General features: G+C 43.9%; 1 protein-coding gene across 2 annotated transcripts in view; it reads left to right on the plus strand.

The window, feature by feature from the left end:
• LOC144469555 (uncharacterized) overlaps positions 1–27,407 on the plus strand; it is a 124,659-nt gene that overhangs the window by 24,654 nt on the left and 72,598 nt on the right. Inside the window, exon 2 of one of the 2 annotated variants that reach the window (XM_078179972.1) lies at positions 20,632–20,661. The exons of the other annotated variant lie outside the window; for it this stretch is intronic. The gene's annotated coding sequence lies outside the window, so the exon portion shown is untranslated. The remainder of the gene's footprint in view (positions 1–20,631; positions 20,662–27,407) is intronic. 2 annotated transcript variants of the gene reach the window in all.

The following is a 27,407-nucleotide window of genomic DNA, read 5'->3' on the forward strand; positions in this document are numbered from 1 at the left end:
TTATTTTTAGGAGATAATCTAGTGTTTCGAGATATAGAAAAAAATTGGTAAAATTAATATTTTTTTAAATTGTTTTTTTAAAAGATAATCTAGTGTTTCGAATTATAGAAAGAAAGTCGTAAAATTAATATTTTTTAAATTATTTTTTTAGAAGATAATCTAGTGTTTCAAACTATAGAAAAAAAGTCGTATAATTAATATTTTTTAAATTGTTTTTAGGAGATAATCTAGTGTTTTAAACTATCGGAAAAAGTAGTAAAATTAATATTATTTAAATTAATTTTAGAAAATAATCTGGATAGAAAATTAATTAGTTTAATAAGATGCGATGCTCGTGCAAGTAGCGTCGAATTGCGGGGCGATTATCGAGCCGTCGCTCTATCAACTGGACGCTTTATCTTTCACGTTTCATCCCCGCGTGTTGCGGCGTACAGGAGCGGGGCCGCGCGATCCTTTTGCCGCGGTGTACGCGGCAACGTTGGCGCAGGGAGCGTGGCAACGATGCCGCAGCGATTTCACTACTGCGGTTGACTTTGATCGAACCGGAAAACCCTGGGAAACGCTTTGACACCGCGCCGTCTCCGCTCGCCGGACCATTTCGACGATTCAGCTCCCCAAAGGACAGTTTTCTGTTTGGTCCAGTCACGAGTTACTTCCGTTTCTTTATCGCACGTTTATTTTATTTATTTGCCGGCCATTCATTTCGTTTTCTTTATTGGGACATCCATTTTATTTACCAGACTTTTATTTTATTTACCATGCATTTACTTTATTTTATTTACCAGACTTTTATTTTATTTACCAGACATTTACTTTATTTTATTTACCAGACTTTTATTTTATTTTATTTACTAGACCTTTACTTTATTTTATTTTATTTACTAGACTTTTATTTTATTTTTTTTATTATCGGACATTTATTTTGTTTTCTTTATCGTCGGACATTTATTTTTCTTTTTTTCTGAGTCATTTATTTTGTCTTCCTTCTTCTTTCTTATTTTCATTTAATTTTTTTATTTATATATTTCTTCGTTTATTCTCTTTTTCATTTATATGTTAAAGATATTTATTAAATCCTCCCACTGCGCCATCGTTTCATTCGATTTACGGGACACAAAATTAATCTCGTTTCTTCGTCTTTCCCCCGAGCAATTGTTTACCGGGATTTATGAATTTGTTTGCAGTCCGGTTAAGAGAGAACGACTCCCCTCGGCCAGGCTACGGGAAGGCAGAAAATACGTCGGCTATTTTTAACGTTGTCCTTTGCGGCGTTGCACGCGTTAGAAACGGGTCGAGCTCGACTTCACATTTACCGCGGCAGGGAGGGAGGGAGGGAGTCGGGTTAACCTCCTGACGGATAGCGGCACATGTCACACCCCCGCTCTGGGAACCCGAGACACTCGAAGAATTTTCAATTTTGATTTTGTCGCCGTCCTCGGCCGCGACGTTCCACCGTGAGAAATGTCAGGGGCGCGTCTCCCCCTTCGAAAACAAGACAATTAAATACCCCCCTTGGAGTCTTATTAAAATTCATTAATTTAATTAAACGTAGCCTTTTACTAAGAAACCTTTTCCAAAGGTTTTTTACAATTTTCACAAAGGCGAAACCCTAAAATTGTGCAACCCCTAAAATTGTGCAACCCCTAAAATAAATGAATTTCCTGTTCTCAGGAAACTCACTATAATATTCCATTTTTGAATTTCATATCAGCGAGAAGAAATTATTTTTTTACTTCTATTGTTTTATTTGTAGTTTATTTAACCAGGACCGAGCAATTGCGATCGGTCGTGGTCCCGTAAAGAAAAAATTGCCGTCGAAAGAGGTCAATTATACGTCGTTACGAATTTGCGATTGCATGCGAGGGAAACGTTTCTCATAGACGACCTCCTTGCGGTTTAGGTTAAGGGGTGGATCGCATTAGATTGTTCTTCTTTCGCTGTTCCTTTCGGTCCCACTGCGAACCAATTTATTTCTACAGTCGCTTCGATCCTGTCTACGTACGGAAGCTATAATTTAATTTCTCCTTCTCTTGGGGAGATATAAATGATAAATAATAATAATATGGAATGTGGAATGTAGAATACGAAATGTAGAATATAGAGTATGGAATATAAAATATAGAACGTAGAACTAGAACGACTTTTCTGGAGGAGATATAAATAATAATTAATAATAATATGGAATGTAGAATACGAAATATAGAATATAGAGTATGGAATATAAAATATAGAACGTAGAGCTAGAACGACTTTTCTTGGGGAGATATGAATAATAATTAATAATAATATAGAATGTGAAATATGGAATGTGGAATGTAGAATGTAGAGCATAGAATATAAAATATAGAGCATAGAGCTAGATAATAAGGGTTAATAATTTACAATTAAGACAAGATTAATGCAAGCTTACATGCAACAGAATTTATATTCACAGATCGAAATTAGTGGTGGCACGACTAAATATTTCACTGCCCCCATTATAAGCCCCCAGGGGCGGTGCTCGAGATCCGACGGAAAAACGAAGCGAAGGAAGCAACAGGAGAGCTCGAACGATCTCGCGGAGCCGCGGGGGCCTCGGGCCACGGTCGAAACGGCGGACCGAGTTAGGCCACCGAGGGTGGGAAAACGGCGTCGATCGTAATTCGAGGCCGGGCCGATATCGACTGCCGTGTTGTAACGGCGCGACGAGAGACGGGAGACGGGAGACGCGACGCGCGGTGCCTCGACGGAACGGGAACGCGTGGGAAATGCAGAATTCGATCCCCGGTTAAGTGTTCCGCCGTATAGAAAATTCCGGTTCGTCCGGGCGAATTCAATTGGAGCTCTCTCTCTCTCTCTCTCTCTCTCTCTCTCTCTCCCTCTCTCTCGGGCGGCCAGGGGCTGCGAGACGGGAGTGCTCGCGACGCGGAGCAAGGAAAATTTCCGTGGACGCTTTTCTTCCACCAACCCCCTTCTCTCTCTCTTTCTCTCTCTCTCTGTCACTCTGCCTCTCTTTTTCTCCCTATCGCTTCGTCAGCCCGTCTTCCCCCCCTTCCGACGTGTCTCCACCCCGTTCGACGTCCTGACCGCGTAAACAATGTCTCGGTACCGACGGACACCGGATCGCCCGATCGTAATCCCATCAGATCGATGGTGCATCGTCCTATGCAAACTTGTTTACGTTCTTTTACTCCTGTCGCGTTTATTTCCGACTGGGGGAGCTATTTCCAGAGGCGCTCGGGGTGAGAAATCATTAGACGGGGTGCAATGGCGGGTGAAAATCAAGTTTCCCTGGCGTCTGGAGGGAGTCATTCTATAAATTCGTATCGGAAGTTATTTATTTTATGAGTTCGTATCAGAAGTTATTTATTTATATATTTATATACTTGTTTAACTATTTAAGCCTACAATACCTTAACCCTGAAATTCTATATAACCCTTTAACACTATAATAAGGAGTGTTACTATTGTAAGGAGCCTGGGAAAAAATCTGGGGCCCAAGAAAAAATTCTGAGGATCCTGAAAAAAAATCGTAGATCCTAAGAAAGGCTTCCATAACCTAAAAAAAATTGCCAGGCCTTAGAAAAAATTGTAGGGTAGTTACAAAAATTATTGAAGCAGAGAGAGAACGTGCTGTTATTGTAAGGAGCCTAGGAAAAAATCTGGGGCCGAAGAAAAAATTCTGAGGACCCTGAAAAAAATCGTAGATCCCAAGAAAGGCTTCCATAACCTAAAAAAAAATTGCCAGGCCTTAGAAAAAATTGTAGGGTAGTTATAAAAATTATTGAAGCAGCGAGAGAACGCTCGAAGAGCGCTGTGAAAATAGTTTGAGAGCTGCTCGCTTAAACAAAGCGCGAATAAGACCGAGAGGGAGAGGGAGAGAGAGAGGAGAGGCACAAGGAGAGATTGCACTTAGAAACGACACATTTCCCGTGCAACAAGCCGGCGCGTAAAATAATAGAACGGGGCCGGCGGTTTCGGTTCGCGCCGAGTTGGATCGCGTTCCGCGAGGGGCTCAGCCTGGCGTATTTGAAAAGGCCGGAAGCCGGAAGTTTGTCGCCGGGGCCGCGGAAAAGTTGCCCCGGGAAATGCCCTCGCCGGTCGCGCGCTTTCCCATCTTTCCCGGATGTGGAACTTGCCCGAGAAGCGGGGCGGGGTGGGGAGGAGGCCGCATGGAGAGCGCAGCCACGCAGCCCGGTGCACCCGCTCGCATCGCTCGCATCGCTCGCATGAACCGCAACTTCCGGTCCTCCATTTAGGAAATGGCGGCGCTTCGCGGAGGCGGGTCCCGCTCGACGGATCAAAGCCCGAGCTATTTATACACTCGGCGAATTTTTCTGCAAGACGATTCTTGGCTTCTCTCGAGGCCTCGTTTCTCATCCGAGGACACGGAACGTCGCCGGAGAGCCTTAAATGCATTTAATATGGCGCGGTGGAAAGAATTGTTATTACGGAGGGAGGATGAAGTATTGCAGGATGAATGATAAGGATGATGGAGACGAGAGATAGGCTGGGCTAATTTAATTACATTGTAATTTAATTTAATGACGATCTGAATTAGGAGCAACGATGTAAATGAGTGATTCAATTGTGATTCTATACAGCCCTTTGCGTTCTGATAACGATAATATTAATAATTGATTCACAGAAACCCTGTCGCTACAATTTTTAATAATTATCCTCTACGCAAAAGAAATCGTAACGTAATAGCTTACCGTGTTATTATTAATAAATTGCCCGACTGTGCGTCCTCGCTCTTAAAAATACTATTTCGCAGAAACTGCCTTATCTATGAATTGATAACAGACCCTCGACAAACCTAGCAATTACAGACCGAGCAACAAAGATCTCGGCGAAAAGATAGGAAAACGTCCAGCAATAAAAATGACAGAGTCGCCGATTCACGGTAATCTGAAAACCCTTCGTTCGCGACGAATTAACACGGAGGCGTTGCAAACTGCGCCGATTAGCGTTCGCGGCGGCCACATCCGCGGCACGACCGCTCCAATTTAAAGCGGCCATTCGAGGCCTGCGACTCCGGGCAACGGTTCTACGATCGCTTCGGAGCCGGGCACGCAATAATCAGAGCAGGCGAGATTTCTCGGGGCGATTCGCATCACGCGAGCGAACGCCGTGACTTGTTGCATATCCCGTCGGAACCGCTTCCGCGTCGCGGGACGTCACAACGCGATGCTCGCGACTCAACAAGTGATTTTTATTTATCAGCCGAGGAGAGCGAAGTCGTCGGGGCGCGATGGAGTGCGGTTGAAAGCGGCGAATCGCGTGGAAGTAGAAATAGAGGGTCGAACGAAAGCGGCGAGCTTTTGCGCGACTCGCCGACGACGCGACGGAATATCGGAACGGAGGGCGCGAGGCTCGAAGAAGCGCGACCGTCGCGTTTAGAGCGCTCTAGAATCTAAAGCTCGGCTTCCGGTGCATTTGGCACGCGATCGATTCCGGTCTCTTGCTCCCGCAGGGACTACGTTTCCATGGAAAATGCTGGTTACGCTTCCTTTCAGTAATTTGAAGAAATTCATCGTTCATTCTCCCTTTCAATAATTTGAAGAAATTCATCGTTCATTCTTCTTCGAATAATTTCGATACAGTAATGTGTTTCAAGTAGCGTTAATACGTCGACTTCTTGAAACAGTTTTAACCCTCTAAAAATATTTCTTCAGGCTCACAGTGTTTAACCTGGAGCATCTTATACATTATAAAATCGAATTCGATGACTTACGTAACAGGTTAACAATTTTTTAAATATTAGTAAATGTGATTATTTTAAAACGTGGCATGATAATTTTTAACGACGCCATTCTACCGCAAAGGGTTAATACCTGACAATAGTAATATTACGATTTTGCTTTCGGATTTCCGTCATTTCTCACCGAGAAGAAGAGAGAGACAGAGGAGAAGAGAAAAAGAGCGACGCTGTATCGATGGGGTGTCACGGTCTCGACGAATTAAAGGGCGCAGAATTCGCGGAGGCCGGGGTCAAGGAGATTCCCCGTGGATCGAGGACGGCATCTCTCCACGAGGTTCCCGGCTTTAGGAGGGATTAATTATGCGGAGATGGGACACGCGGTGGATATTGCTACGGCCCGGTGAATCGGGCGAACGAACCTGCGCGCCCCGTCCGAAGTCGGCGGCCGGGGAGGGGGCGGGGCGAACGAGGACAGGTCCCAGCGTGCATTATTAAAAAGGGTCAGTCGCTCGGCAAACACGGTAAGGGGGCGGTAAGTGTGTTAACGGGACAAGGAGTTGGGAAATGTTCGCCGGCGTCGCCCCGGAATTCGGGGAAAGGGACGGCTAACGTGATCGGGAAGCGGAATTGTACGAGTGCCCCGTCTGAGAAATTAGCTGGCCGACTACTTAAAGGAGCCTTCGAAGAAACCGGGAACGCTCAAAGAAGCTTTACTCGTCGAAGAATACAATCTGTTAATTGAGGATATTGTTCCCGACAATGTCATCCCTTTGCACTCGAAGACGACTGTGAAAAAATAGTTTTTCTGGCTCCTAGTATCTCAATTTTATATAACAAAACTAATTTTATAAAACCTCTAAGTTCCCATGAATTTCCATTAATTTAATAAAATTTCCTTACCTAACCTTTACTAACACCGAAGACGTATTCAGCAACGGGAAGAAGTGCGCCAGCAGGGCACAGTATCCGGCGCCCGTGAACCAAAAAGGAAACGCCCGAAACGGCGGATCTCCTGCAACACTAAATCAGCTTAAAGAACAATGAAATAAAAGAAGAAACCTTTCTCCCCGGCCACCGTGGAAAGAAGAATATTTCATCCGAAAACAGAGGAAGACGAGCGTCCGCTGAAAAAGTATGGGAGGAAGAAAAGGACGGGAGAAAAGGGGAACGAGGGAAGCGGGAAGCCGTCAGGTGCGAAGCAAGATATAATTCCCCTGGAAACGAAGCACGAGAAATCTTCTCGGAGGATCGGCTGAAAAACCGTGTTCGCTTAAAAAGGGAAGAATAGAAACGCGAAAAAGCTTCCAAGAGTTCTCGTAAAGAAAAAAAAGAGATTCGAAGAAGAATATTCGCGGAATGTCCTGTGGAGAGGGCTACTAAAAAGCAAAGCGATGGAAAGAGAGAGAGAGAGAGAGAGAGAGGGAGGGAGATAAAAATCAAGAAAAAATCTTGACCCAAGAAGAGGTCGTCTTCGAGAAGTTCTCTGCGTGTCCCCGAAAAAATCCCCTGGCTTCAGGGCTGGTAATCAATTTTCCCAACTCCCCCCACTCCTCCGAAAATTACATCCGCGTTCGAAAGTAGCCGGCGAATTTAACCGGAAACTTCCGAACGGCGTGTTATAAAAATATCATCGGCGTCGCGCGGCTCTCCCACGCGGCGTCACGTCCCATTAAAGATGCATTACCACGGCTTTTCCGGCGCTCCGCGTCCCACGCCGCTGCCTCGCCCCGCCCACCGGCCGCGTCGCCCCGCCCATCGCCCCGCGGCCAAGAGCGAAACATTTGGAAGATTAAAAAATAAAACGGAGCCGCGGTCCTCGCGGCGCGGCAGAGTGCTATTGAAACTACCCTCGTTTGCGACGTGTACCTTTGCACGGTCGCGTGGCTTAACGTCCTGCTCGCTATAATAACGAGTTAGACTCACGACAAAGATCTACTTAATATTAATATCAAGATTAATATATGATATTAATATATCAGTAGCAATGAAAGTACGATGGAGATTTGTTAACAATACTTTTTTATAAAAGAGGCTTTGACGATTTTTTCAGGGCCAAATTTTGTTACCTTTGCAATTTCGTGGGAATCGATAAAGACTTTTGCATAAAGGACCGCTGGTCTACAGATCACGCCCTATCGTGCTGCAATATAAACACGCGCGCGGCCCGCTATCGTTCTCATCCAGTGGTAACTCCGCGCTTTTGCAGTATCAGATTGTAAAGTGACGGTAAAACATAACCGGAACACTGTGCACACAGCTATTTCAGTTTGCGACGCAAGTTTAAGCTAACAGAGACAACGTGTAATTTATGTTACAGCATGGTAGTGGATTTACAACGATTTATAGCAAACAACGACTAAACTGTATTTAACCAATGTAGAATATCAATTGTCAACTTCAACTATTTTCTTCTTTTATTTAAAAGAAAATTATTCCATATATTTCTCAAGTATTTATTCAGCTTTTACTAAATAAAATTCCACACCCGCTGCATCATTAATTTTAACAAAAGAGCCTGTCGACAATGTAATCCGACAGCCGCGCGAAGATTCAAAAGAAAAATCGTCGACGACGTATTTCGCAGTTTTTCCGGCGGTTCGACCGCCGAATGTTCGCAGATTTCCGCGGGGAATTCGGCGCGCGACGCGCAACGAGGAGAAGAATGTCCGCGCGCAAACATTGTTCTGTAAAATCGTCTTCGGCCTTGCGTACGCTGGAAAACAGAGAGTCTTCGCTGGAAATAGGAAATCTCGTTACCGCGACGTGCTGCTTTCCCAATCGCCGTCGGAAAATCGAGACCGTCGCTCGTTGCAAAATTGTTTATTCTATCTCGGAGCTCGCCGTGCCCGCCGCGCGTGAATTCGGAAATTATTCTACGTCGCACCGATAAAACCATGGGAGTCCCGTCAGTCGGAAAATATCGAGTCAGCGGCGCGAAATTATTACAAATTCCGCGGAATCTCGCGGATCATTAATTCGCGGCGTTAATGATCCGGTCGGAATCGCTGCTGTGTTTTAAGAGCTCTTTTATAGGAATTTATGGAGCTCGGCGGAGAAAGAAATGGGCTTGTAGGAATTAAAATTATTCCTAATTCTAATGCGAAATGAAGTAGCAAGATTCTGTTCGTTTTTAAATTTTATAAGAATTAAGATTCCTGTATATATAATATTTATTAGACCCATTCCACTTTGAAAATATAATTTAAATTAAATAGCCACTTTTACGTCTTTCTAGTATATTTTCTTAAGTATAATTAAGTATATATTAAATATTTATTCGACTCGTTCCACTTACAAAATAAATTGTAAATTAAATAACCACTTCTACGTAATTTTAGCATATTTTCTGAACTATAATGTACCTCTACGATTCTAATACAACTACCGAAATATACTAAAATGAATAAAAGCTAATAAAATCCTGAAACGACCGTTCAATGAGGAAACTCGCGCAAGAATTTATCGCTCGGAGACAGGCGCGCCGATTGGAGGGTGGCGCGTAACAGCCCCACCGAGGTTCGTAAAACGTTGATCGAAGTAATTGCACCTATTTAAGGTTAATTCGTGCCGAATCGCCGAGGGGAGGGTCCCGGCCGGGATTTGAAACCGAGACCGCAACAAGGATTCGATCGATGGCACTCTCTCTCTCTCTCTCTCTCCCTCTCTCCCTCTTCAGAAGCGATACGTGTGCACCGCACGCGCGTCTCTCGTACGGGCACGCCGAAATGCGCCATGGGAATGCGAGCCCGGGCCTTCCAGTTCACAAATATCTTCGTTACCGGAGTTACCGGCCACCAGTTCCGCCGCAATTCCAAACATAACTGGATATCCCCCGCCCGTTCCACGCGTTCCCGGCAACGCCGAAATATTTCTCGAGCGCTCGGAATACGCGTCGTTCCGTTCGCCTTTTTCACGGAGTCGGATTATTAGGCTCGAAACAGGCTTGTTTGTAAGGCAGAGCTAGGCAGCAGAGCTAGGAGGAGCTAGGCAGAGCTAGGCAGCAAAGCTAGGAGGAGCTAGGCAGAGCTAGGCAGAGCTAGGCAGTGCTAGGCAGAGCTAGGCAGATTTATGATAATTCCATCATGAGAAGGTACGCTATTAAAAATTGGAATATGCTATCATAAAATAGAGATTTCAAGCTTCAATTTAAAAAAAGAATCATGAGTTTATTATAACTTGTTACAGAGTTACAAATTTTCAAAGATCGACCTATCAGCGAACGATAGGCTTTAACCCTTTCGCTACGAGCGTCGCCTATAGGCGACATCCGCGCGACGACCTGTGTGTACGAGTGTCGCCTATAGACGACATCCGCGCGACGACCTGTGTGTACGAGTGTCGCCTATAGGCGACGACCCGTGGGTACGGGTGCCGACCTATTTGTTGACTATATAAGTCGACGTATAATCAACTGTTGACTCTAATCGATGTGTATTCCTATAATACGATGTAATAGTTGTTATGTAGCTCTTAAAAGAGTGTACATACAAGTCAATCACAAAGTGGCGTTGAAAAACGTTAATCCGAATATCTAAGACTACTGACGAGCAAAGTGTACACTTCGCGGCGCGGTGACCCGTACAGGGGCGTCACTCCGGCGGCGCGGACTGCCGTAAGGAAAGGGTTAATTTCGCAGCTATATAATATGGTATAAAATACGATACAATACGATCGAATATAATATAGCATAATATAATGTAATATAATATAATATAGCACAATGTAATCTAATGTAATATAATATAGCATAATGTAATATAATATAATATAGCACAATGTAATGTAATGTAATATAATATAGCTTAATATAATGTAATGTAATATAATATAGCATAATGTAATGTAATATAATATAGCATAATATAATGTAATGTAATATAATATAGCATAATATAATGTAATATAAGTCCAAAATGACACGTTGTTCCACGGCGTCCCTCCGGCATACCGTAGCGAAAGGGTTAAAGAAGATCGAGGGCGCAGTTCCCCGGCTTTCGAGCGAAGAAATCCTTTCTGTCCGCGACGAGCCGAGTATCTGCACGGCACTCGAAGATCGGGGGCTCCGTCAAAGGGGTCGACGATCGACAAACACGAGCCCCGATGGAATCGAGGCACCCCGAAACACAGTCGTGATCATGATTCATGTTCAAGGAGGCGAGAACAGCCGCGGCGAATAGACGAAGAAAGATCGCACGGCCGGGCCGGGCCGGGGTCGTATCTCTTTCACGGTTTCCCGGCGCGGCGCGCGAACAACGTCGACCTACTTGCCTCCACCTGGAAGGATCCATTTCTCGCCCGGCGAAGGAAGCGGGGGGGGGATCACGGGGCCGCGGATATCGTTTTCGTTAATAACGCTTTTGTGCGACGACGGCCGAGTCGACGAAGCCGATCCGAGGCGCAACGGTCGAGAACAAAATGTGAAATCGCTGGAAAATTCGACGCCCTCCTCTCGTTCTCCCGCAATCAGCGGACTCGTTAAGAGGCCATTTTTCTCTGCGCCGTGAACCGCGAGAGCTGCGCCAATGGAGTCGCAGGAATCTTCGGAATTTATCGCTGTTTTATGTATTGTTTCGATGGCTATTTTATCAACGACTGGCAAGCATTGATTTGTGTTAAGGGTTGATTTAATTAGGAGATACAATTCATCGGTATTTTTTGTCACAGTTTTTGTAATAGCTTGTGACTGAACATGGAAGGATAAATTTTTAATGGCAGATTTACGACTTCGATTATTACGAAATCGAAGATATAAAAAATGCTCGATTGCATAGAAATTATTTTATATTTTTTACAGTCGAATGGCAAGGTTTATTGGTACGTGTTTCAGTGTTTTGGTACTTTTAGACAATTTTTAAATTGTCGTTGAAACTATTTTAAATTGTCATTGAAACTATTTCAAATTGTCATTTTAACCTGATATTTAAAATGCTTTAATGTTACGTGTCCACGACTCTGCTTGTCTCAGTATAGCTATAAAATATCGCAGCAAGAAATTTGATCCGAACTCGCGCGTTTCGGTCAACGAAATATCATCTCGGACGCAGCAACTTTCCCGGTAAAGGCGTTCCGATCCTCCATCGCCGAACAAATTCGTAGTCCTCCGTTTCCTTCGGAAAAACGAAACGTTTCGGGAAGCGTCCTTAGGGCGGCGTCATTCACCGGAAAGAGAGAGTATCGATACCCTTGGAGAAACCCATTCCATCGGACCCGTAATATATTTTTTTTACGATTATGCGCGTCAGGACGGCACTCTGCTGTCACGCGCGAAAAAATTGTCGCTGCCCCTTGGAATATTTCATACGGCCACCTTTTTCTCGTAAATTCCACCCTCCCTCCCTCCCTCTCTCTCTCTCGCTCTCTTTATCTGGTGGAAAAATTCCGTAGCTCCCGGCTGGTAATTTAACACTTTGGCTGTCGGCTCGTTCACACGTGAATGACGTCTTTCCGGCGCGATACGGAATATTAAATATCCGAGCGTTGGAAACATTCAACGGAATCCGATTTTATTATAATTTTTATAGAATACCTCGGAATCTTTCCCCGAGGTGGTGGAAAAGTCCTGAGTTCGTAACAGTTCGGAGTCGATTATCCTTGGACCGAGCGCGTTTTCCAGGCACATTTTTGTGTTAAATCCAAGCCTTGTTTTTTCCAGTGATTTGGTACTTTAACCCTTTGAAGACGAGAGACTTTGGAACGACGAGTGACGAGTGAGAGGCGACAGTCGGTGTTTATGTTGAGATAATTTCTATATGAATTATGTAATTGTATTTAAATTATATTCGTATTATGTGCAATTTAAGATGATTATATATAAATTATATTTGTGTCATATACAATTTAAAATAATTATATATAAATTATATAATATTGTATAATTGCCTGTAAAATCTTAAAAAATTGCAATAAATTACATCTGGCGATTCTCTTGTAATAACTTATTAATTTAAGATAATTGTATATAAATTATATAATTGTGAATAATTGCCTATAAAATCGTGAAAAATTGCAATAAATTACATCAAGCAATTCTCTTCTAATAATTTATTAATTTAGTAGATCTTGCGTGGTATCTTCGTCACGAGTCTCACTCGCTGTTCCAGCGAAAAGGGTTAATATTGCGAACATTTTGGGTCCGGGAACAGAGCACAGTAATTGGCTCCTCGAGGCTCCACGTCCCCGGCACTTTTGCAGAGCCGTTTTCGCGTGTCTCTGGACTGTGTTTTCACCGAATTTCCGCGCACGGTTCGTCTGAAATACGCGCACAGTTCATCTGAAATACGCGCACGTAATGGGAATGATAATAGAGAGAGAGAGAGAGAGCGGCTGATTAGACTGCGACAAGTGTCCGAAATACTTCTGAACGGTGGCGCGAGGGCGGAGAGGAGGGGGTAACAGGGCGCGGCGAGAGAACCACGGGGACGATGAGAATAACGTATGGTAATGGCTTTTCCTCCGGTTACTCTGCCAGTTCGCCTCCGAATCGTGGAAAACCAGCTCTCTTTTCGTTTCCACGTTTCCCGACGCGGAAGCACGCTCGCAGGCCGCGCGCTCGGGATTTAATTTCCAATTCGAGCGTTGCCTCCGATGTTTGCCCGTCGAAAAAATTAACGAGCCCACCTGCGATGATTCCAATGATCTTACCCTTCGAGAAAAGCGTGTGGTATTTTTACCATTTTAAACTTCGAATTTTAGATCGAATTTTCCTCGCTTTATTATCGAAAATGTCGCATATTTCGCGGTGATTTGTGAGCTTATATTAACAACATAACCTATGGGATTCCATAGAAATTTGAAAGACGTTAACAATGGGTCGCGAATGTTTTATTCGACGCGTTGGTTTAGAAATAACAAAGCAATATTCGCGTCGCGAATGATAAGGGCGATCAATTACCCCATTGTTCGGCAAGAATACAAATTTCCATACTAATTAATATATTCATTCGAATTTGCCGCGCGCGCGTCGCTCGAATTCCACGGCGGATCCATCATTTCGTTCGGCGTCCTCGTTATCGAGCCGTTTCGCCGATGGAAAAATCGAGCGATATTTTTCTTTTATCGACGGGCTATTATTCATCCTTCGTAGAAAAAGTCGGTTTACGGCCGACGATATTTCTTAATTAACGTTGTCCACCGGCGAGGTTTGAACTTTTCCGGCGAAGTTTATTCGGCGCCGTCGAAACGATTGATAAACGGAGAACTGACAAGATGAATTGCCGGGGCCGTTCGGATAATTGCTTCGAGATTCGATGCGAGGCGCGGCGAATTAGCGCGCGCATAATTATTGCCGGGATTAATATTGCGCGGCGAATCGCGGAAATATTATGAAATATTATTAAGTCGGACGATCGAGCGAATGTTGTGTAACGATTCGTCGAAGTGGAGGGATAACGATTACCGCGCGTTGTACAACAAAAATGGTCGGGGGCCGGGGGTTTAAATAATTATTTCGAAGCTGTTGCGCAAGCAAGCTCGCGCAGAGAAACGAATATTACATAATTAATTGTTGAAGAATTCGAGTTGCGCTGCTGATACCGAGGCAATAAATCATGAAATAATTCGGAATATTACTTCGGAACGTTGCACGGTCAATTATTAAGAAGTAATAATTAATGAATAAATCGAGCACTCGGTACGAATGTTGCCCGACAAATGACTGCGAAATGAAAACGATTATTTAAAGGCAAACGTCGCGCGGTAAATTGCGAAATAATTGCAAGAATTACTTCCGTATGAACGGGTGTAGAATAAATTGTTAGGAAGCTCGAATAATTAATGTTTAAATTAAGTACGAATGCTACGCAGCAATTAAACTATAATAAAAATATAAGAAAATTAAACCGGTTATATAAAATCGAATATCAGCTACGAAATAATTAAGAAATGAAAAATTGCTAAGAGACTATCATTGCAAATGAAATAATCGAGACAAGAGTTGCAAGATTAATTATTAAAAAATTAAAATGGCAGCTCCAGTCCATCGCTCTCCGTCCGCCTTTATTTCTTTATCAAGCCCTGCCTGTTTCAACCCTTAAGTGCCCCTCAACCGTTATCAGTCTTCCTTCGGCCATTTGTTCGATCATTTATTCATTCGTCTCCCTTCGAACCCATCCGCCCTTCTTTCATTGGCCAACTCGCGCGCTCCCATCGCCCTCCGTCTCCTTTTCCAAGAAGCGAACACGCGGCGATGTTATCTCGGCTGCCGCGTCTCGCCGAACGAATTGATTTCCCGCGATAAAAGGCGGAGGCCCGTCTCGAGCCGCCACGCGTCCAATAACAATGCGAGATTGTCTCGCGCAGTATCGCCGCGAACGCTCGGGACGGAATATCGACGGACCGTGGGAAAAGTGATGGGCAACGTCGACGGTACCAACGGCGTTGCTTATCAACGCGTTGGAATGATAACGATGGCGCTAACCAACTTATCTGGAACGCTGGTGACGGTAACCACGTCTCTAAATAAAAATTATAAATCGAGGTCTTCGAGGTGAAATTATTTTTTTTTTTATTGTTTTATTAACGATTTTAGAAGAGAGTATTCAATGAAGAATGTTCTGTAAAAAGGAGAATTTTGAGGGAACTGATCCCGATCTTATATTGCGTAATAATACGTAGCAATGGACAGTAATACCTCGTAATAAATAATAATAGGTAACAAATAATATTAGGTAACAAATAATAATAATAATAGGTACCAAAAAGTGATGACAAAAAATTCACTGAAACAAATTAACAAGAACTATTAATAAAAAATAGCAAGTAGTAATAAAAAAAATACAGCCCCCTAGATAGTACAAAGACGTCTTAAAAACGATTCTCACTGCGACCAGAGAATTCCCAATTTTTAAATTAGTCGCATAGAAGCTTGTTTCACCAGTTGGCCGGTTAAACCCGGCCACGGCAACGAAAATCGGTACGTCCGCCTGAAATATTATCCCGGACTTAAGCGGCGCAGGTCGCGGAGAGTAGGAAGCGTTCCCGAAGGACCCGCGGTTGACACCGAATTCATTTCGGAACCTGGCTGGCAGCGGCAAGTGTTTCGCCGTCGGGCCTCTCCCCTCCGCCCCCCTCCCTCTCCGCCCCGGCTCTGTCTAGGACTTTCCCCCCGCCGAGCAGATATTGCGCGGACTAATATCGCAGGACGCGGGAATATTTCAGGTTAACGAGTAAGCGTGGGGGCAGGGGTGGAGTGGGGTGGGGATCCGAGATCCATTTTGCCGACCACAAAGCCCGCATACACGACCGGCAGAAACTTACCCCCGAGTTTACCTACCCTTCTACCCGGCGCTTCTTGATCGTAATAGACTTGCAAACCATCAAAGCGTCGAGTATCGTTCGCGCTCCAGACTCTCTTTCTCTCTCTCTCTCTCTCTGCCTCTACCAACCACTGACGACTCTCAACCTAACCAAAGAGATAGCAGAGGCGATTCGTTCGGAGATATTACATCTCGGCGACCGCATTCGTCAGTCGACGGAAATTAATGCTGAAAGTGTCTACTTTTTAACGAGATGAAATAAATTTGAAAAGAATTACAGGGGTGACATTATTAAAAGGGATGATAAGTAGGCAAAATTCGATCAAATTTTAAATTGTGTTCTCGTAGATGTTTTCTAACGCGATATAGCTTAAATTAAAGCTGAGAGTGTCTACTTTTTCACAAGGTATAATAAATTATAAATTATTCGTAGGAATCGTTTCTACAAGTTCAGGAATTCGACCATACACCCTAGGATGAGTGGCTCCAACTTGTGGGGACAATTCGAAAAAATTTTAAAATATGTTCTCGTGAATCTTTTTCAACGCGACATAGCTTCAATTAAAGCTAAAAGTGTCTACTTTTTAACAAGGTATAATAAATTAAAAAAGATTCGCAGGGATCGTTTCTAAAAATCCAGGAACCCGACTATGCCCCCCAAAAAGTCTCCCATCGTTACAGCACTCGACCCCCCTGCAATAAATTCCCAAAGACAGCCTAGATTTCGCATATCTGATTCAATAACACGGGAACCATCGCTTTCTCATCGGAGACAGAACCCCACCGGCGACAAACACCATCGAACCGGATCCCCAACAAAAATTCAACAATAATACTAAATCATCCCTAGACACATCGGTGAAAGTCCGAGAACCCTGCGTTGTCTAGACTCGCTGCAATAAATTCCCAAAGATATCGCATCCGCGCGACGGAGAAGAGATTCCAGGGTCCGCGGGTATCGAGCGAAGTTCCATCGCTGTTCCTCTTGTTAGAAAAAACTGCCGTCCATCACGGCGGCCGCAGAAAGTTACGCGGCACTCCATTACCATCGAGGACAGACAGGAGAGCGACGGGCCGCGGAAAAGAGACGGGAGGAGAGAGAGAGAGAGCCCGTCCGATCTCTTTGTCCCAGCATCCGAACGCGTCCCGTCTCTCTCCCTCTCCCTCCCCCTCCCACCGGTTACGTGAAATTTGCTCGAGCGGGTCGGCGGCCGGCGACGCAGAAACCCGGCCGTTGTTCGCGTTAATAATTATCGATCGCGGGTGTCAGAAGTTAAACGAGTAGCCGGAGCGACGTCCCTTTGTTGGCCGCGCCGTGCTCGGCGAATCGGATCAGCCCTATTGCACACCCGTTCTTCCCCGTTCCCTCGCTCCTGCCACCCCCCCTCCCGACTCTCGCGGCACTCGCCGCGCTCGCCGCGCACCGGTGAATATTTACCTGGTGCCCCCGTGCCGGTGAATAACGCGACCGGATACCCGTACGGCTCGGACTTTATCGGCGACCCGGCTCGACTTTCGGTCGGTCGTTCGGCGACGATTAATCACCTGGCCGCGACCCGAATCGGCCGGCACACATCCGTCGACGCGCAGCGCGACGCGTTTCGAGCAATGGACAACGATCGGAAAATCAACGTTCCCTTTCGTTTTTAACGTGATCGTAATTTATAGTCGAATTGATGGATAATATGGTGTAGATCGTAGGAAATCTGATGGAGAATAGATCATTCTTCGAACCGTCGTCTCGTATTTCTAAAGTGAAATTGCCGGTCACGTTATGGTGCTAGACGATCTCGTTCGAACAGGCGTTTACTCGCGCAGCGTACCGAAGGCAAAGCCGACCAGAATCTCGCAACAGCTCCGGCAATAAACACTTTTTACTACCCCATTCGAACGTAATCTGCTTAATCCTGACGATACTTAACACGCACGAAATCTTATTCCGTTTCACACACCCCCTAGACGTCGCACTGGTACACCTTGGTAATGAAATCAGCGATACCGCGACGTCCAGTGATATTTCTTTCTATTTTCACAACGTAATTGTAATCTAAAATCTTTTTTAATTAACTTAATTATATATTATTTATATAGGAATCGAGTCGTCTTTGTATCCTCTTTAACCCTTTGACTACCGTAGGCGCCAATAGGCGTCAAGATCAAATTTCGCCCCCGTTTATTATTAAATTTGATTAATTATATATTGTCTAATATTTATGTTATATATTGTAAAAAAGCTTAAAATTATTGTTCGCTTCAAGTAATATTGGTTTAATGTAATAGAGTTCAATATTTTGAATATTTTAATATACCTTCTCAGAAATGCATGCCTAACGAAGAACTACGGCCGTGCCAAAGTCTGCCGTAGCCAAAGGGTTAAAAAGTTATCAAAGTACCCGGATGGAAAATTAATTAGTTCGGGAGACACGATTATTGTTCCGAGCACTAGCAAGATCGAATTACTGTGCGACGAAGCATTCGTCGCGTCCTGATCCACTCTAACCAGCCAGCTCGGGGTATTAATTCTTCTCGCGGATGAAAGGCGCGCTTCGCGAACAGCAAAACACACCCTGCTCGACGTGGATCGCCGTCCGCCTCTCCCCCCGCGCGCGCAGGATTCGGGTTATAAATCACCGACACCCGGAATCGCGGCTAAACTACGTTATTCTGGCTCGTCGGAGGACCGGGTTTTTTTCGGCGGACCGTACCTCGGGATTTATAGGGCCGGGGCGACGTGAAAGGGAACCCCGGATTGAAAGGGTCGTTTTGTAAACATCCCGAGTTTTTTTTTCGTCTCGTAATGACGCGCCCGTCATCCCCGGTTCTGAGCGAACGTTTCGCATAGAATCGAAGACTGCTTTGCGAATTGATTTTTCAACCTCGTCGCGCTACTTTTTCATTGCATAAAGCAAGTTTTGTTTATTAAGAAAATAGTAAATGAACTTTATATAGACAGTATGTATAACTGTATATATATTAATAATAATTAATAGTTAATAGTTGTAATAATTAACTTTCAGTCAAATTGGTTGAATTTAAATATTAGGTTAAACTTGAAGATATAAAGGAATTTTTATTTAATAACCGTGGGATTAATTTTTAATATATATTAAAAATTAACTTTCAGTCAAATTAGTTGAATTGAAATATTAGGTTAAACTTGAAGATACAAAGGAATTTTTATTTAATAACTGTGGAATTAATTTTTAATATATATTAAAAATTAACTTTCAGTCAAATTGATTAAATTGAAATATATATATAGCTGTATATATAAAATTGTATGTATCGATTTCATTAACTATTATACAAGAACAATTTCTGTTATTTTAAGCGAGTACCTTTCACAATGTCCAAGAAAATTGGTAAATTTGTCGAAAATTCTAAAACCCTCTTCCTCGCCTACGTATCACGTTAACATACAGAAGAATCGCTGATTAATGTTCGTTGGCTGCGTCCGTATTTGCATCTGTCGTTAGCATTTGTATTTGCATCCGTTTGCGTGCGCATAGAACCGGGGCTCGTGCAAATGGGCATCGTGTCGCGGCGCCCTTACAATTGTAACAAAATATCGGTGTAGGAATTGCAAAGTGACCGTAACGAGAAAGAGAGGGGAAAAGCCGAGAGTTGGTGTCTCTACAAAAGAATCGTTGATACGTGTGCCTTCGCGTCGAGGCGAGCACAGCTCGAGCGTCTTTGCCCGCTTCTGGCAACCGCACGCGCGGAAGAGCGATTACAACGGAAGGGTGATCGAGACTTCACGGTAATACGGACGGATCATTAATTCATGCTTCTGCTACGTCCGTATCGATTCCCCTTTTCCGACGTAAGTGGGATACGCGTAGAAATGAACGCGATATGTTTCCCCACGTGAAATTGCAGATGCGATGATTACAGAGAACGCGGCGGCGGCGGTGGTCGAGATTCTATGGCCATTAGAATTGATCGGATGGGTCAAAGAGCTTTCATTGGACGGGGGAAAGTTGCATTGTTTCTAGAGTGGAACACGCGCTGGTTTATACGATCTCGCGAAGCTGTGAACGTAATTGCCGATTCCACTGAATATTGCACGGCAGTGAGGTACTGAAACGATGTCGCAACTTTCGCATCTGCGCTTTAAATAAATATACATTGATGTGAATTCATTCTTTATGGTAAATCGGTTTTTATACTAAAGTAGATATGTATGTTATAATGTGTATTATTGTTATAGATTTTTATTCATAATTTCTATCGATAATTCTTATTCTTTCTCGTGACAATTCATAATGATAATTGTATTAAAAAATTTTAAGTAAAGAAAGCGTTTTTAATGGATGAATTTATTATCCATTAATGCACCGAATCGGATCTCGTTTTTCCCATTATCGACGCGGTCGCAGCGAAACGAGCAACCCGGACGCGTAAAAATTGGTCTAGCCGGGCGGCAGTTGCTAATCCTTTCGGAAATCTCATCGCCGAAAAAACCCGACTCCGTCGACTCCTCTCCAATAATTAGAGACCGGATTACCTAATGGAACGGAAAATCCGCTCGTCGTCGTCGCGGGCGCGCGCGCGCTGTCCGCTAATTTTTCATGGAAAAAGAGTCTCATTAAGCCGGGATCGGCGCCGAAACCTCGGCACAGAGAGGATCGCAAATAATTAACGAGGACACGGATCCGGTCGACTAATAAATCTCTCTCTCTCCTTTGATTGCAGATCCTGCTCGCAGTCCATCCGAGCGGCCAGGTAAGCGAAACTATCCCCGCTTATCCCCGACAAACTGTTGCCGTGAAATATCGCCGACGATATCGGTGCCGGTGCTGCGCGGTCCCCGCCAACGATTTCGGCGATCCGCCGGCAACATTGTCGTCGACAACGGAAAAAAAAAGAAAGCGGCACGGGGACGCATGCGCGGCACGAACCGCCGCGGCCGTTCGTTTTATTATCGAGCATTTTTCCGCGAGGGACCTCATGAATACCAATTCCGCCGGATGCGCAGCTGCAGATTTCCCGGACGCTCGCCGCGAACGCGAACCTATCCGCTCCGCTTTCCCTCTTCGTTCTGTCTCCGAATCCTCTCCGCTTCGGGTACCCGCCTCGCGGAATCGCGTCGCAGGCGCGCCGATCGCGTGCGTTTCGTTTCCGCGGCGGAAGACGATCTTGTCGCGATTTGACGTGGATTGTACAGGGCGTCTCAAATGTACAGGGCGTCTCAAATGTACAGGGAGTCTCAAATGTACAGGGCGTCTCAAATGTACAGGGAGTCTCAAATGTACAGGGCGTCTCAAATGTACAGGGCGTCTCAAATGTACAGGGCCGATAGGCCGGAATATGGAAATGAGGGGTTTCTGAGGCGATTCGAAGCAACTTTTACGTTTACAGGAATTTTCTCCGAGGCTTCGCTTAGGAATTGTTAGCGAAAAACGGTGGCCAATCGGAGACGCGATCACTCGGCGCTAGGCAAACTCTGTCTCTATTTTAACTTTTCTCTCTCCGTTTCTTTTCTTCTCCGCACGGCTTTTTCCCATTTCCTTTTTCTCTGCACTTTGAAGCCGCTTTGATTCGCGATATTTTTTCCGCCGGCTGCGAGAGAGACTCGCCGCCGCGATGGCAATTCTCGCGTGTCTGCGCGCGGCTCGAATCGGCTCGCAGAAATCGAGTGTCCGATTGAACCGTCTGGGCGGATCGAAATTGGTTCGCCGGTCCAAGATACCTCTTTTCTCTCTCCCTCTCTTTCTCTCTCCCTCTCTCTCTCTCTCTCTCTCTCTCTCTCTCACATCGCTTTCAGCGATCCTTTCAACGGGTTCCCGCCCAGGACGCGGCAAATATTGGAACATAGTCCGGAATTCCTGCACCCTGTTAGCCGGGAATCAGGATCCCCGTTTCTCCGTTTCTTGCGCGATTAAACCAACGTACACACACGCACACCCACCCAGCCCTGCGAAAATTTGCTAAATCCTTTTTCCTTAACCCCCGGCTACCGTATTCGTATCGCGTTTGCAACGTCGCGGAAAAAGTATCCGGTTGCTGGATTGGATTTTCACCGACAGTTTTGGCAGCTTGATTTTCCGAGCAATTTTTCTCGGCTTTCAGGGGAAACATTTTTCACGTGGATGTACTCGAAAACGAAACTTTTGACCGGCTTTCAATATTAAATCACTCGCACTGCGACTCCTTTTACACAATTTTGATCAGCACTTGTTTGTTCTTAATATTTTCCTTAATAAGACCAGATAGTTTCTGTTTCTTGTATCGTCTTTATTTATTTCCGTTTCTAGACTTTGATAACAATATAATTCAATTTTATTTTGTTTTACAAGAAATGAGTAATATTCATATTTGGCAGACGTTGCATGAAATCTTGATCACGAGTCTGACTCGTTGTTATTGTGCAAGGGGTTAATAGTACAAAGTGACTGTACTATAGAGTGCAATATTTTACATTGTACAGTGCTCATAGTAGAAGGGTTAATGGTACAGTATTTCATTATTAATAGCGACAGTACTGCACAGTGAATTATTTTATATTATACAATGCATGATAGTAAAAATGCCAGTAAAAAAAATACTTACCGAGTAAAAAAAAATACTGCATGATAATGAAAATAGTGCGACTGAATAAAACTCTCGTCACAGATACGTTTAGAGACCCGGCGATACGTTTCTTTCGCGTCGAAATCTCTTTCGCGCGGTTAACGGCGAAATTATTTCTCATAAATCGCTTTCGCGTTCCCCGCGAGTTTATACCTTGTTCCCTCGTAGCATCGGCGCTCTCTCGAGCGCGCCAGTTAACTCGATGACGAGGCTCGTCGGATACGGGGACACATAATGGGACGAACGTCGGACGACCGGTGAGACGTCAAGATTTATGGTAATTTATTCCGTAATCACGAACGAAAGCAAGTCGAGGGAGCGCCCTCCCTCTTTCCCCCTCCCCCGCCCCGCGTTTCTGTATTTGTTATCGCGAGCTCGAGAGCCCGCCATTACCAACCTGTACCTCGGCTAATCTGATGCTTTTAAATCATTACGGGGGACCCGCGCGACCGACTACGCTCGTTCGCGAGCTCGCTATCGGCTCCCGGCATCCGATTGCTCGCGGAAGACGCGCCGCGATTACGCCTCGTCGTCCCCCCTCCACTCCCCTCCCTCCTGCGGTACTAATGCGACGTGTGTACAGGGTGTGCTGGAGAAATCTGACAGAAAGTCTCTTTTTCTTAATTTATATATTTAATATAGATGCAATATACAAACTGTGCTAAAGGAATTAAAATATCGAAATTTAATATCGCGACGGCTTAATAGCTTACTTTACTATAGTAAAAAATGCCAGAGGAGAATATTCAATGCAATCCAAATTAAATTCAAAGTAATTTCCACTTAAAAGTAATAACGATATTTATCGAACTGTCCGTAGCAAAGAGATTTGCATAATTCTCTGACAAAAGTTACGACGCTATAGCGATTAAAAAAAATTCGATCGTCGGTTTCGCAATGCGGCGGCTGAAAATTGAATGTTTCCGTGAAACCTCCGCAGTGCGGGAACGTTTAAAAACCGGCGATTTTCCAGTTAATCAAATTGACCTAAATTAGAAGACATAAACGATAACGAGCGAATCACTGTTCCGGATAATTGGCTTTTTATGAAACGCAACGGAGGATGGAGTTTAGCGTGTTTCGTAGTTTGGAATCAGCGCGTCCGGTTATCGGCGTTAATTGAAACAAGAAGGCTGGTATTCGCGATAAAATTCCGCGGGAGAACGTTGGAGAGACGGATTTAATAAAGGTAGATATTTCCGTCGATGGATTAAGCTTTCTTTCCGCTTCATAATCCGGTGCCCTTCGAGCGTCTGCCTTTTCCGTCTCGACGGTCTGAATATTCAGCGACTGTTCTACTTGAAAATGAATGGCTAAATAGAAACTGAAGAAGAATCGCGGGTCGAAAAAGGAGATCTTTGAAGACGGTGACAAATATTGAGTCGATAAATAATTTTCTGGATCGAATCTATTGTTCTTATATAGTCGCTGTGAGATTAAATAAATAAAAATGCTGTCTATATATATATATATATATATTTCCGTCGCTGTGTAAACGGATTGTATTTCGCGACCAAATAGAATCCGTGCCGATCCGCGCGCCGCCACTTCGAACAATGCAAACTGCGCGCTGCTGTGCTCGGGACTACCCAAATGAACGGAATAAATATTTTCCAATAGCGTACTTAATTCAGTGGCACAAATAAAGTGAAAACTGTGCCGCGCAGCGGCCAATAACCGATACGTCGGATACGCGCGTCTACCACCATTGAAATAAAACGGCCCTCCGACTACGCCCAACGAAATCCACGCGAAAATCAACGCGCCGACAGATTCCACTTTCCGCGACAATTTCATTTAGAGTTCTACAGTTTAGAAGAGCATTAAATGCGATTAATATCGTAGTATAAATGGTTAGGCTTGCGAGGCTGCTGACGCGTTGACAAAATTGTCAGTATAGTGATTGGCAAGCCTGTTAAATTGCTATATTTCTATTTTTTAAATAAATGATAATACTATATTTTAAATAAATGATAATACTATATTTTAAATAAATGATAATAATAACTAAAACACGACGCGTACGAAATTAATTCTTTCGATTTCTGGATAATGAAAATATTTTTTTATTTTAGTAAAAACTGTTTCTACTGTGAAATCAATTAAGCAAAAATAATAAAAAATGTTAAATGATTTGACAGCGGTGTTTAAATAATTTGACGAAGAAAAGCTAGCTCTGGTAGCCGAAATAAAATATTCCAATTCGATCCCTTTAACACGACAATCCCGTGTGTTGCGATCGTTCGTCGACAACGGAGATAGAACTGAAACACAAAAGCAGCGTTACTCGCGACACGAAGGCTTAAACGATTGAATCCTGACTGATCGCAGATACTCTCTGCACAGTGTAGACCGGATCATGCAGCAAATGCGACGACTATCTTGCAAAAAACGAACGACCGATCCGTGAACAAAATACTCGGGAATTGGACTTCTCTATGTAACAATTATCATCGACTTCACTAGTTGCAAAATTGTTATTTTGTTAGTCAAAGTGTAGAGACGAAAATTCAGTGTCGGACAGAGTACAGCTTTTGACAATTTTTGTAAAGGAAAAGGTTATTTGAAATAATTTCCCCTTTCGATTTTCAATAACTCTTTGATATCCTATATTTTTGTGTTAATAATAATAATCGAATAGTATCGCTTCTATATTTCCGTGCTTAGTATACAGTACACATTACGTATTAATATATTATTATACTCCAACTCTATTAATTGTAATAATTTCAATTTTAATAACAAAAATATTTGGCATTAACAAACGATCTAGTTAAGCATCAATCTATCTGATTTGTTCTTAACGAACTGGAAATCGTCCAACGATTTCATACTTTAATCATTGTTCCTTCTCGCACACGGTGCAATTGAACTAATAACAATAGACGCGATTACGTTGCTATTGTTTCGCGGGCTTGTATGTTGCTATTATAGCGCGGCAGTTCGCTAAAATCCCATCGTCCTTTGACGCGGAACCGGAAAGTCGGAACGAGCCGATACTCGGACGGAGTGCACTCGCAATTAGATTCGAGAGGAAAACCGTCGGGAGGGTGGTGTGTGTTTTTTTTTCATCGCGCGTTTTTTTCCCCCCTCCTCTTTTGTATCGGTAGCTTAACGCTCGAGGAGGCACCTCTTCTCTCGTTCGATCCTCCGCGGCCACTGCCGCGAAATTGCGTCGTCGAGAGAGCGTTTCCGGGTTGTCGGTTTCTTTAGGGTATTTTACTCTAACCCGCTGATACGGGAATGCGATCGGCTACTTGATTTGATTGTTGATCGTTACCGGACTCCAAACTTCCCCCCCTGGATTTCCTGCTCTCCCCGGACCCCCGTGGAAGTTCACCGGCGAAACGACTCGTAGAATCCTATCTTCTTCGATCCTAACGCGGAAGCTAGGACTTCGAACGATCCGCTTCGTTTTCGGTTCTCGATATTGGTCAGATACAGTTCTGGTTAAGAAACGATATGCTATAGTGTGGTGTATATGGTGGTACAAGTGGGTGAAGGGAGATTGTCGGAGACAAAAATAAATCGTAGAGGGATGTTTGTAAAAATTAATACAACGCCTATATAAGACGTGTAAAAATTGAAAAAATGCTTACATAAAAATATTTAAAATTCTGAGGAAATGCTGACGTAAAAGAACTGACAGAATTCTCGAAAACTATTACAATAATTCTCCACTGTACTCTAGTCCTAGTATCACACTAACTATAGTCGAATCATCGCCAAAAACGAAAGACTTGCAAAATATTTATCGAGCTGCCTTTTTTTCGCTTTCGGATTTTTCACGTTTATCGAGAATTGTTTTCACGTGAGAAATATGCAATAATAATCTGAAAAAGACATGTAATAGGACAAGTCCTACGGCGTTGGAAGTGTCAGGTAGATGACTCGAAGAAATTCAATCGAAATTCAATCTAAACAGTTGAATTTGCCGTGTAACATACATATTTATGAAGCGAGGGTGGAGGGGGCAAGGTGTAGCTAGAACGAGTGACAAGGTTTTATGAGAGGGGGGGAGGAGACAGCCAGAAATAGTTAAAGTAGGGAGACAAGTGTTTATGACTGGGGAACTACAGTTGGAATTGGATGGTCCGCGGGGGCGGAATGTTTACGAGAGGAGGGAAGCCGGACGGAAAGTAATAGAGTTTAGCTGGAAGGTTCATAAGTAGGGTGGGATGCTTCGCAGACAGGTTATGGATGATATGTTTGTCGGGGGAGAGGGAGGAGAGAGAGAGAGAGAGAGATAAGATAGAGAATTAAGGGAGAGCTGTTGAGTATTTATTGGCGGGAGAGGGAGAGAGAGAATTATGAGTAGAGAGAGAAAGAGAGACACAGAGAGGGAGGGAGAGAAATAGAGAGAGAAATAGATAGAGAGAGAGAGAGAAAAAAAGGGAGAGGGAAATACTCTCGTCAGCAGAATTAAAGCAACCCCAATTATCGGACCAAAACTTGTCAATCTTCGAGCAGCTATAACTCCGTCAAAAGTTATCATAAAATTAAAAAATTTTTGTTAAATTAAAGCTTGAAGTGTCTACTTTAAAACACCGTACTCTAATTTTCAATACTCTCCACTATACAATTTTCAATACCCGTCTCCTGAGATACAATACCCTAAATCCAAGGGCAGGTTCACAGTACCAAAAAGTGCCGAGTTTAGCGCCCTCTACGGGCCCGGACAAATTTTTTTCGAGCACATCGTTTACAACGTCATAAAGTGCAGACATTCCCCTTTAATTCAAGGGCAGAACGAAGTCGCTGCGATTTTTTTCCAAAAAGTTATAGCAGTTTGAACGACAAATGTGTCCGTAGAGGGTGATCAACTTTTCACTTTTCCGGTATCGCGAAACACGACCTCAGATTTAGGAAATTACAGTCGAGGGAATGCGTGCTATTGG

The sequence above is a fragment of the Augochlora pura genome, chromosome 4, assembly GCF_028453695.1.
Source record: "Augochlora pura isolate Apur16 chromosome 4, APUR_v2.2.1, whole genome shotgun sequence".
NCBI classification, from domain to species: Eukaryota; Metazoa; Arthropoda; class Insecta; order Hymenoptera; family Halictidae; genus Augochlora; species Augochlora pura.